Source organism: Bidens hawaiensis, unplaced genomic scaffold (assembly GCF_021521415.1).
Source record: "Bidens hawaiensis isolate Kalapana, Puna unplaced genomic scaffold, B.hawaiensis_p1.1 tig00004474_1, whole genome shotgun sequence".
Taxonomy (NCBI): domain Eukaryota; kingdom Viridiplantae; phylum Streptophyta; class Magnoliopsida; order Asterales; family Asteraceae; genus Bidens; species Bidens hawaiensis.
Window position 1 is genome coordinate 36,117 of NW_027491269.1, and position 12,702 is coordinate 48,818.

General features: G+C 39.8%; 1 pseudogene; it reads left to right on the forward strand.

Annotated features, from left to right (window-relative positions):
- The first annotated feature begins 240 nt into the window (after window positions 1-240).
- LOC143626644 (uncharacterized) lies at window positions 241-11,626 on the forward strand (annotated as a pseudogene).
- The last annotated feature ends 1,076 nt before the right edge of the window (window positions 11,627-12,702 follow it).

Below are 12,702 nucleotides of genomic sequence, written 5' to 3' on the forward strand. Positions count from 1 at the left end.
ATCCAGTTGAAATTAGATGATAAACATATGAAAGAAGTGGTTAGATAAAAAATGTGCAATGAAAATACATTTGGGTCATTACAATTATTATTCTTGATAGATTTTGAAAAAGAATATTATTATGGGTTGTGAGGCGAGTGCAGTGGCGTGGCCATTTTCAAACTACAAAACCACCATCTCTGCTACTACAGGCCAGGGTATTCATATGGCAATCTCCTACTGTTTCTTGTAATAATAATAATGGCAGCAGCAGCAGCTACTTTAGGAACCCCCTTGTTCAAGCCTATCATTACTCCTCAATTCAACAAACCTAAATTAGTACATGTACATGCTGCTATCAAGCAACAAGGTCGTAATGTTGTTTCGGCCACTACTACTAGTACTAGTGCTCAAGATGCATCATCTTCTTCTTCGGTTACACAAACCAAATCCTTCTCAGGTCTCCTCTCATCCTGTTTGAATAATATCTATCTTCAAATCAAACACAATTCTACCCCATTTTTTAAACATTCTTCAACTCCATCTTCTTCGTTAGACTGTTCGTTAATTAAATGAACATGTTCCTTCGTTAAGAGTATCAACAAACGTAAACAAACAAACAAACATAACTGACGTCTGTTCATGTTCGTTTGTTTATTAAAGAAACGAACTTAGAACAATTCACTGAACGTTTTACAGGCATTCAGTTAAAATGTAGTCCATTGCTTTTACATTATGTAATTTGTAAATCTCGTAGAATTGTACTCCATTCATTGATTTCAAATGAACAAGGGCAAAATAGTCATATAATGAGAAATGACAGGAAAGACAGAAGCAGATGTTGTTGTAATAGGAAGTGGTCTTGGTGGACTATGCTGTGCTGCTCTTCTAGCTAGATACGGGAAACACGTTATCCTTTTCGAAAGCCATGATTTACCAGGTGGCGCTGCCCATTCCTTTGAGATCAAAGATTACAAATTTGACTCCGGCCCGTCTTTGTTTTCGGGCTTTCAGTCTAGAGGTCTTCAGGCCAATCCCCTTGCACAAGTATTAGTATTCATTCATTATGTCTTTCCATACTCTTCATATAATAATTGATTTCATTATTTAATAGTAGATGTGTTTGATTCCTTTTTTATGTGACTAGGTATTGGATGCGTTAGGTGAGTCGATTCCATGCGCCAAGTATGACTCATGGATGGTTTATGTACCCGAAGGGGAGTTTTTATCGCGCATTGGTCCCACCGAATTTTTCAAGGTACTTTTGCAATATGTTTTGTAATTAAACAAGCCAAGCTACTCGCCATCAAATAGATAAAAGCCCGAATCGAACCGAGCTTTAGACGAGCTCGAGCCTAAATGTAAGCTCGTTTAATAAACGGGCCCGAGAAAAAGCTTCACTAATCGAGCTTGAGTAGGCTTGCGAGCCCAAACGAGCCTATCATTTATATTTTATTTAATATATTACATAAATATTATATAAAAATTATGATATAAAAATATATAAAAATAGTTTTAATTTCATATAAATAAAGTAATAAAGAGCTAGGGGTGAGCAAAAAACAGTTCGGAACCGTCAGAACCGAGGAACCGGAACCGAACCGGTGCCTCAGAACCGCTAATGTGCGTACCGGTTCGGTTCTCGGTTCTCAGAATTTGCATTAAACGGTTCCCGGTTCGGTTCCGGGTAAAACCGGCGGTTCTAGACTTGGAACCGAAGAACCGGAATATTCAAAACGTTTTAAAAACAAATTACCAATCCCCATTTTTTATTGAGTAACTTATTAACCGGCATCCATTCAATCATTTTTTAATTCAAATCTTCTTTCTTTACGTTCAAGAACTAGCAACCATGATCAATTTTGATTTAAGCTATCAAGGTAATTTAATATAAAATGATATGATCTTCCATTAATCTATCGTTGCTAATGATTTATTTAACTTCAACACTTGGGTTTTAATAACGGATGTTCATGTTGTAATCTAAATTAGTTTTACCGTGAAAGAAGACATACAATTGTATAAACTTGTTTTGATAAACAAATGATCGAACCGGTTCTAGCCAGAACCGCTTAGCGAGAACCGGCTTTAGCGGTTCTGGAACCGAACCGGCTTTAGCGGTTCTGGAACCGAACCGGTTTACTATAAAAGAGCCGAGAGCCAGCTTCGCTTATCAAGATCGGGTAAGCTCATGAGCCAAAATGAGCCTATCATTTACATACTTTCATTTATTATATGACATATATGTTTATTACATAAATATTATTATATGTAAAATTATGGTAAAAATAACTAAATAAGGTATTATATTATATGAAAATCATAATTATAAAGATATATAACAAATAGTTATGAATATATATGAATAATATAATAAATGAATAATATTTGATCCGAGTTCAAGCTATGTTTGAGCTTGAAAAGTTTACTGACGAGCCAAGCTTGGGCTTTAAAACTAGCCGAGAGTGTGTTTGAGCTCTCATTAGTTAAACGAGACAAGCCGGGGCTGGCTTGTTTACTCCCTCATTTGTAACATGTTAGCATATGGTTGTATCACCAAATCTATGTATTTTTTTAAGTTCAGGACTTAAGAGATGTATGCTGGCCCGGATGCTGTGCTGGAATGGCGAAAACTTCTTGTTAGTAACATTTACCTTTGTCTTCTTACTTTTCTCACTTCAGTATTAACCTCAAATATTGGTCAAGCTAAATCAAACTTCAATTTAAATAGGACGCGATACTTCCATTATCTGCAGCTGCAATGGCTCTGCCCCCTTTATCCATCAGGGGTGACTTGGGTGTTCTTTCAACTGCTGGGGCCCGATACGCGCTCTCACTTTTGAAATCATTTGCACAAATGGGGCCCACAGGTGCACTTGGTGCCACAAAGCTTTTGAGACCGTTTTCAGAAGTTGTTAACTCCTTGGGACTCAAAGATCCGTTCATTAGGAACTGGATCGATCTCTTGTCTTTCCTGCTTGCTGGAGTTAAATCTGATGGTGTACTTTCAGCTGATAATGGTACGTAAAAAATAATTATATTTAGTATCATGTTTATGGTAGACGTAGTTAGGTTACTGAACCGGACCAGATGTAGGTCCCTAGCCGGATCTTGACGAGTTTGATACGTACGATCAGAAGTGCGGAATCCCTTTGATTAACAATAATGAGTAATAGACGTGTAAAAATAAGAACACGCGAGAATCACTTTTAATCTCTTCTATTGATTATGGCAAATACAATCAACCTAAGAACACAAGACCTCGAACACAGTTTGTTCGTTTTCTCTCTAGACAGCTTGGAATGGGTGGAGTGATTGGAATGTCTAACCTAAAACACAAGCCGAACTTATGTTTATATACACACATAAGTTTGTCTTGCTCATGTCGCTAAGTTCGCTTGGCAAGCCCATTAGCCCATCAGGTTCGCCTAACACAAAACTTAAACACAAAACTTAAGCTTTTGTCACGCCGAATATGCATCAACACCAGACAGCTGCCTTACTGGTTTATTGGTCTTACCAAAAGGGCCTGTAAACGAACCAAACGTTCGGTGAACCATTTGTGAATTGTTCGGCAGGAAATTCGTTTATTTAATAACTAAACAAACATGAACACATGTCTCGTTCATTCATTTATGTTCATGAATGTGCATGTTCATTTACACTTGTTTTTGCTTTTCGTTACACTCAATTATGAATTTGTGATCGTTAGTTTAAGTGCTTTTAAGTTTTTCATTTATTTTCAGTAAAACTTTTAGACCTGCCATAATTCAGTATACTATTATAATTTTTTATGGCCCGGAAACTTGATGGTCATGTTTAATTTTAATTGGTGTTCGCTTGTTTATGTTTGTTCATATATGTTCAGTTATGTCTGTTCGTTTATATTCAGTTTGTAGGTTAATAATATTAACAAACAAACATAAATGAACATGAACACACTCGTTTTCTTATGTCTGTTCATGTGTGTATGTAAATATATATCTAACACAACACATAATATGGAAACACTTTATTTTCTAGCGTGAATTTGCAATTTTAATTTTTAATAAAATATTAAGATTAAAATGAATATGTAGTCTCTGTAAATGAATCATAAAATGAGATTTTGAGAGAAAAAATTAAAATCCGGTCCGATCAGGCCTGCTCAAATGGGAACGAATAAATAGGCTTTTAACCAGTCCGGCCCGGCCATGAAAACACTGGTCACTGGACTCACTGATGTTGAACTATATTTGCAGATTTACATGTTTGCAGAATGGTATAAACCTGGTTGCAGTTTAGAATACCCTATTGGTGGAAGTGGAGCGGTTGTTGATGCTCTTGTTCGGGGATTAAAAAAATTTGGCGGTCAAATTTATTTAAAAAGTCATGTCGAAAATATAGTTGTTGAAAACGACCGAGCAGTTGGAGTGAAGCTTAGAAGCGGTCAAGTGAGTAACCAAAACTTATTTTATTTGATGTTTATTTTTAATAACTTTAGTGATAAATAATCACAGTTTATACGCGCAAAGCAAGCTGTTGTGAGCAATGCATCCATGTGGGACACATTAAAGTTATTACCTAAAGAAGTTGTTCCAAAATCGTATAAGGAAAGAATTAATAATACAAAGCAATGCGAGTCGTTTATGCATTTGCATTTGGGATTTGATGCAGAGGTGAGTGTCTAAAAAACAAATATAATTAAGATTTTACACTTCAATATTGAAGGTGTCTAATTAAATATTCAAATATTTAGGGGATACCTGAAGGTTTAGGGATTCATCATATAGTTGTAAATGATTGGGATCGCGGAGTTGATGCTGATCAAAATGTGGTGTTGATATCGGTGCCAAGTGTACTTAGTCCCAATCTTGCGCCACCTGGCAAGCATGTTTTACATGCGTATACCCCGGGAACTGAACCGTTTGAAATTTGGGAAGGGCTTGATCGTAAAAGTGCACAATATAAGCAACTCAAAGCTGAGAGATCTGAGGTAGAGTGTACTCGATTCACATTTTTTTTATTATTTGCTTTACTCAAATCGGGTGGGGCTTTGTGTAGAAATAATAATATTTTTTTCATGAATAGACAAATATGATTACAAAGATTATATTTTTTTCTAGGGCTGCTAAATGGGTCCTGTTCGCAGGTTGGCGGGTCGAACCTGCCACGAGGATGACACAGATCTGAAAATCATGTCACACATTAACCTGAACACAACACGACTATTCGAGCGTTGACTAACAAGAACCATTTAACCCGAAAAAGGGATATATTTAAATATTATTACAAATTTATACTTCAAAGTTCTAAATTTATATATTATTTATATTTTTTAAGCAGTTACTTTTTAAATGTTAGTTGTATTTAGTTATAATTAGGGTTTTAGCCCATATTGTTGGCTAAAGCCCATGGGCCTTTTATGGGTTGATAGCTAGGGTTTATTTGTGTATAAATAGATGTAGTTGTTTATGTATTTCTCACACCTTCAAGTAATAAACATTACTTCACTACAACCATCTTATTCTTTATATGGTATCAGATTGGCTCGGTACAAACCTGAATCCCGGTTCCCGTCCCGACTTCCGTTCCAAGACCTGTTCAAGTTCAAATCTGTTTGAAGTTCCAAGTCACTGTTTGAGCTGCTGTTCGAAACAATTCTTTTTTCGGCAGACTTTTACAACTCACCGCCGCCGCCATCGTACTCACCACCCTCCGATTTGCCTTCCCTGAAAATCCGACGTCCAACCGCCTCCCCACGCGCTCCCACGCGCCACCTCGCCGACGTCACTGCCGCCCACGCGCCGCCGCGTGACGGCGCGTGCTCCATCTTCTGGCCGCCGTATTTTTCCAGGTTACTTATTTTCTGCTTCCGCGCCACCCTGTGTTGTTAGTTTTTCAATCCGGGAACTTTTAGTTTTCAGTCTCAGTTCGCGTGTGTATTCGTTTGGATAAGAAACTTTCAGATCCAATGGCTGATAAAAAGGCTTCAGAAAATCAGATTGCTCTAGGTATTATTAATTATTCAGCTGTTCTTCGCATTCCGATCAAACTTGACTCAAAAAATTGGGGTTCGTGGAGTCTCTTTGTCCAAAAGGGTCTTGAAAGTATGGACAAAGACGATCATCTCACTAAACCACCCCCGGACCCGATTACCAAAGAATGGAAAATTGATGATAGCGGAATCCTAATGGCCTTATGGAATGCTATGGATACACAAATCCTTACTATTGCTCAAAACTTTTCCACCGTAAAGGAAATGTGGGATCACCTCTCTTCATCCTTTTCGACTAAGGAGTCTATCTCTCATGCTTATTCTGTGGTTCAAGCCTATGGTTGGGCCGAGCAAGGTGATTCTACATTTACCGACTATTTCACACGATTTTGCAAACTCCGAGATGAGCTTCGCACTATGTTTCCACCCACTACTGATTTGAAGATTCAGGAGGAGCGAAACACCAAGATGGATGTCATGACCTTCATTGCCGGGATATCACCTAAGTATTCAAGCGCTCGACCCCTACTGTTGAGCAACTCCGCTGCTACATCTTCAGTTGCATCAACCTTTCACCTGTTACGGGAAATGTATGGTCCTGGTGCAACTCTACCTCCTACTAATACATTGGCTATGTATACATCTACTGGTCGGGGTACTGGTCGAGGTTCTCATATGACCCACAAAAAGGGTATTGGACGGGGCGGTGGTCTTGTTTGTCGCTATTGCAAGGAACCAGGTCATACGAAATGGGACTGCCCGAACTGCCCTCCTGGAAGTCAGCCACCTCCTCGTCCCAAAGCTCGTTTGGCTGCCGCTGGTGAGACTTCAGATCCAACCGCCACTCCCACCTACACAGTTAGCGAAGAAGACTATTGTCGTCTCCAGCAACTTCTAGCCTCTCAGACTCCTGCTCCATGTGCCAATACGGCCGATTCAGGTACGCTTCCTAGTCCTTCATCTTGGATTATTGATTCGGGTGCCACTCATCACATGACTGGGAACTCGGGTATTCTGTCCAACCTTAATAAAGTCTCCCACCAACCTGTTCGACTGGCTGATGGGTCTTCCTGTCCTGTACTGGGGGTTGGATCCATTAACACCTCATCCAACTTAAACCTCTTGTCTATTCTATATGTTCCTAAATTTCCCGATAACCTTTGTTCGGTAAGCCAACTTACTAAACAACACAATTGTTCCGCTAAATTTTATCCTACTCACTGTATCTTTCAGGAACTAGGGACGAACCGTCTGATTGGCACAGGTTTTGAATCTGGAGGCCTCTACCGCTTAACCTTCCCATCAGGTCCTACATGTTCTACAGCAAATGCTTCAGTCAAGGAGGACCACTGTCGGTTAGGTCATCCCTCTACAGCGGTTATGAGGCAAATGCGTCCAGATTTACCACTTTCGTCTTTTAATTTTCATTGTGAGTCGTGTCAACTTGGTAAACATACCAGGCGTCCCTATCCCCCTAGAGTGTCTAATCGAGTCAGTTTTTGTTTTGAACTTTTGCATTCTGATGTATGGGGGCCTTGCCTTACCAAATCTACTTTGGGTTTTGAATATTTTGTTAGCTTTATTGATGACTATTCTCGCACTACTTGGATTTATTTGATGAAATCTCGTAGTGAGGTTTTTTCCATATTTCAAGAATTTAATGCTTATGTTCAAAACCAATTTAACACCACCATTAAAACTTTCCGATCCGATAATGCTAAGGAATATTTTTCCACTGACTTTTCTTCGTACTTAAAAAACAACGGCATTATTCATGAATCATCATGTGCATATACATCTCAACAAAATGGTGTGTCCGAACGCAAAAATCGTCACCTATTGGATGTTGCTCGCACACTCATGATCCAATCACGTGTCCCTCATCGTTTTTGAGGAGATGCCGTTCTCACAGCAGCATATCTGATTAACTGTATGCCCACACCCGTTCTTCATGGTAAAACACCGTTTTCTGTACTATGTCCCACCGGTACTCCTTTTCCTCTCGCACCTAAAGTCTTTGGTTGCGTTGCCTATGTTCATGACCATCGTTCGAAAACAATCAAACTTGATCCCCGAGCCCTTCGTTGTATCTTTGTTGGTTACTCACGGGTTCAAAAAGGGTATCGGTGCTATAGCCCATCTCTTCACCGATACTTTACTAGTGCCGATGTCACTTTTAATGAGTCCTGTCCTTACTTTCTTGAGTGTTCCACTCCTGTTTCTGACCCATTTCCTGACCTTGATATACCCACATCTCCATCCCCACCATTCTTGTGTCAATTCCTTCTACCGATCCAATCTCTACTGATTCTGACCCACCGACAGAATCTCCGCCACTGCTTTTCACATATGCTAGGCGAGGTAGGGGTCAAACATCAGCGACTCTTGATTCACACCCTGGCCACGACCCCGAATTACCCTCCGATACTCCGTCTACATCTGAGCAATCCACACCTCTCACTAATACATCCTTACCCGATCCAACAACCTCTGATACACCCGTTTATGATCCTCCTGGTGCCCCACTTCCCGATATACCTATTTCCTTTCGCAAGGAACCCCGGAAATGTACTCGTTACCCAATTCAGGACTATGTTGCCTACACCCACCTATCTCCTGAATCTCAAGCGTACACCACTACCCTTGATTCCTACCCGATTCCCAAAAATGTGACGAACGCTCTCGCTCACCCAGGATGGAGACAGGCTATGGAAGATGAAATTGGGGCTCTAAAGTCCAATCATACATGGGATCTTGAAACACTTCCTGAAGGGAAGCGTATTGTTGGTTGTCGTTGGGTGTTTACGGTTAAACTACACCCGGATGGCTCCTTACACCGCTTAAAGGCTCGGTTGGTTGCAAAAGGGTATTCTCAGGCATATGGCATTGATTACGATGAAACCTTCTCTCCGGTTGCTAAAATGCTATCTGTCCGTATTTGTATCGCTCTTGCTGCCATTAATCATTGGCCGCTCCACCAGCTTGATGTCAAGAACGCCTTTCTTAATGGTGTTCTTGAGGAGGAGGTATATATGGAGCAGCCCCCAGGGTTCGTTGTTGAGGAGGAGGCTTCGAAAGTTTGCAGACTACGTCGTTCTCTATATGGTCTTAAACAGTCTCCCAGGGCATGGTTTGGTCGATTTTCTAGTGTTATAGGACAGTTTGGGATGACTCGGAGTGCCTACGATCACTCTGTCTTCTTTAGACACCGGAAAGGAAAGAAGATTATTGTAGTTGTTTATGTGGATGACATTATAATCACAGGTGATGACGAGGTCGGGATTACCGAACTCAAGCAGTTTCTTCAGTCTCAGTTTCAGGTCAGCGATTTAGGTCGATTGAGGTATTTTCTTGGCATAGAAGTATCCCGCTCTCCACAAGGAATACTTCTCTCCCAACAAAAGTATGTTCTTGATATGTTAACTGAATGTGGCTTACTGGGTTGTAAACCTGTTGATACCCCAATGCTTCCTACAAAGAAACTCCTCCCAAAGGAAGGAGATCCAATGAAAGATGCTGAGCGATACAGACGGTTGGTTGGTAAACTTAATTATTTAACCGTCACATGACCGGATATCTCCTTTACTGTCAGTGTTCTGAGCCAATTTATGGCTGCACCATACACCGGTCACTGGGATGCTGCCCTTCGTGTCTTAAGATATCTTAAGACCTCACCTGGCTTGGGTATATTATACTCCGATCAGGGTCATTGTCGTGTAGGTGCCTTCACGGAAGAAGGAGATTGTCGGATATCAGGGTTCTCAGATGCAGATTGGGCAGGTTGTCCGATTTCTCGACGATCTACCACTGGATATTGTGTGTTTGTTGGAGGAAATCTTGTATCATGGAAGAGTAAGAAGCAACACACGGTTTCCCGGTCGAGCGCCGAATCGGAGTATAGAGCCATGGCAGATGTAACATCAGAGATGACATGGGTTCGTCGTCTTCTCAGAGAGCTCGGGGTTGTTTCTAATGACTTGATGAGGTTATACTGTGATAGTCAGTCAGCCATTCACATAGCCAAGAATCAAGTATTTCATGAGAGGACAAAACATATTGAGATCGACTACCACCTTATCAGAGATCGAGTAGTAGGCACACAAACTGATCCTCCTTCCATTCAACCAGTTCATGTGAAGACAAATTTTCAGCTAGCAGACATTCTAACTAAACCGCTTCGGAAACCTCAGATATATTATATTTGTAACAAGTTGGGCATGATTAACATCTATGCTCCAACTTGAGGAGGAGTGTTAGTTGTATTTAGTTATAATTAGGGTTTTAACCCATATTGTTGGCTAAAGCCCATGGGCCTTTTATGGGTTGATAGCTAGGGTTTATTTGTGTATAAATAGATGTAGTTGTTTATGTATATCTCACACCTTCAAGTAATAAACATTACTTCACTACAACCATCTTATTCTTTACATTAAATATGCCATTTTTTTAAAAAACTTTTACATTTTGGCATAAAAAATACCCAAATAATTTAAGTTATTCATCATCATCATCATCATCATCATCGTACTCAGTATATCCCACCAATAGTAAAGCTATAGTAGGGTCTGAGGAGGGTAAGATATAGACAGCCTTACCTCTACCCCATAAGGATAGAGAGGCTGCTTCCAGTGAGACCCCCGGCTCGATAGTAGTTTTGCATCAAGCCTTGGACATAAGGCACATAGCACTCAATCATCGGGACACCGGCTGATCGGTGCATGTACCCTTGTCTTTCGGCTATCAACGCCACTACATGATGCCTGATAATTTAAGTTATTCATAAACACATTTAAAAACACAATATAAAACATACAAGAAAATGTGTATATTTATATTTATATTATATGGTCACTAATCACTACATCCCCTACTATTTACATTAATTCTACTTTAATAACAAACAAACATACACAGTAAAATCTCGCTAATAACAAAAAGCTACTAGCAGGTCTGGGGAGGGACAAACGAGGAGATCATCTCTTTGGAGTTGTTTCTTTTTACTGCAACGTAAGTTTTGATTCTGTTGAAGAATTTGTTGCTAAACAATGTAAGAAACCGGTTCGGTTTCGGTTTGTTTTTTGGGTCGGTTCGGTTAACCGGTTTTTTTTCCCACCTCTAGCTGCAAATAAGTATATCAAGCAACACAAGGCTCCCATTGTTGTCTTAAGCAGACAGGCTTGCTGCAGGAAAATGTGTAATTGTTGCTACGACACTATGCACTCGATTCTTATAATCGTGTCATTTGTAATATTTTTTACAATTCTTTTTTGAGTGTGACAACTTTACCCCTACAATTACACATTCTGTTCTTTAGTTGTGGGGTGTAAATTTGTCTTAAAAATTAACAGAAATTTTAACTTCTGTTAGTGAAATGTTTTTTTTTTTTTGTAATTAATGAAGTTAAAGGATGTCCTCATTTAATACCGCATAATCACTTTCAAAACGAACATCCAAATAGGCATTGATGGTTCGGTTGGAGTCTGATCAAGCGCAAGTCCTGCTTGCTGCTACTTGTAGAGTTGAACTCACCTCAAGCAACTCAGTGAGTCTGAATGGGCCTCTGGTCCAGCCATGGTTGTGGTCATGGCTAGCAATGCCTACATAAATTTGGTATATTTACAGGTTCAAATAAGTTGTGATAAAGATGTAAACGGGTTAAATGAGCCATGAATAAATTTTCGGGTTGTAATCATATGGTAAATGAGTTAAAAGGGCCTAGCTTAAAAAAATAAAATTATATATTTTAAATGGATTGACAGGTCTACTTGTTTAATATATTAATCGGGTTAAACATGTCGACCTAACAAAACCGATTATTGAACGAGCTAGAAATGACGATTTAGAGGTCCACAACACATTATATTGTCACATAATCTTCAGATCAGGCTTTACAACAAACTACAGTCAGATTAATTATTATATGCCTAACCATATCTACATACTACATTCATCATCGTCCTACTGAGCACCTGGGCTTGAGGACCGGACATCAGGGCTAGGAGGACTATCATCATATCTATAATCCCCATAATAATTATCATAAGATGAACCTCTTTGATAGTACACATGTCCTCCTTTACTTGCTCCATGGCTGTGAGATGGCGGCTGCCTGTAATAGTCTGCCACACCAGAAGCCTTGTGTGGGTGGTGGTCTGATGGTGGTGGTGGTGGCGGTGGCGGCGGCTGGTGGTGGTGGTGATGGTGGCTTTGGTTCGTGTTTGAACTTGCAGGTGCAACTTGATTGCACAAACTCGGGGAACTACGGTTTCTGGATAAGGAGCTAGGTTTAGCGTGAGTGCTAGTGGCGGGTTCAGGGTTTATAGCGGTGGTTTCAGGCGGTGTTTTGGCGGGGAAAAGGAAGGCGCGTAGCCTTGGAGCGCCTTGGTGCTGGTGGCGATCGCATTCGTCAATCATGTGGCGGATGTCTTCATCTGATTTAACCGTAACCAACACATCAAGATCATCTGGTATTAACTGGTACTTGAGGATCATTTCACCATGGAACATGCTTGCAACCTTCTTCATAAGTTCTATATATATATATATATATAATTAAATCAATGTAATACTAAGTATATAATTAGTGTACAATAACAAAAACATAACTATAACTAAAATAAAACCTAATGAGAATACAATAATATGATCTCCTACTAAACACTAATATTAATATTTGTTTGATGATTCCAGTGATTGAAATTGAAATTGAAAAGAATGATGATACCGGAGAAGGTAATGTGGCGGTG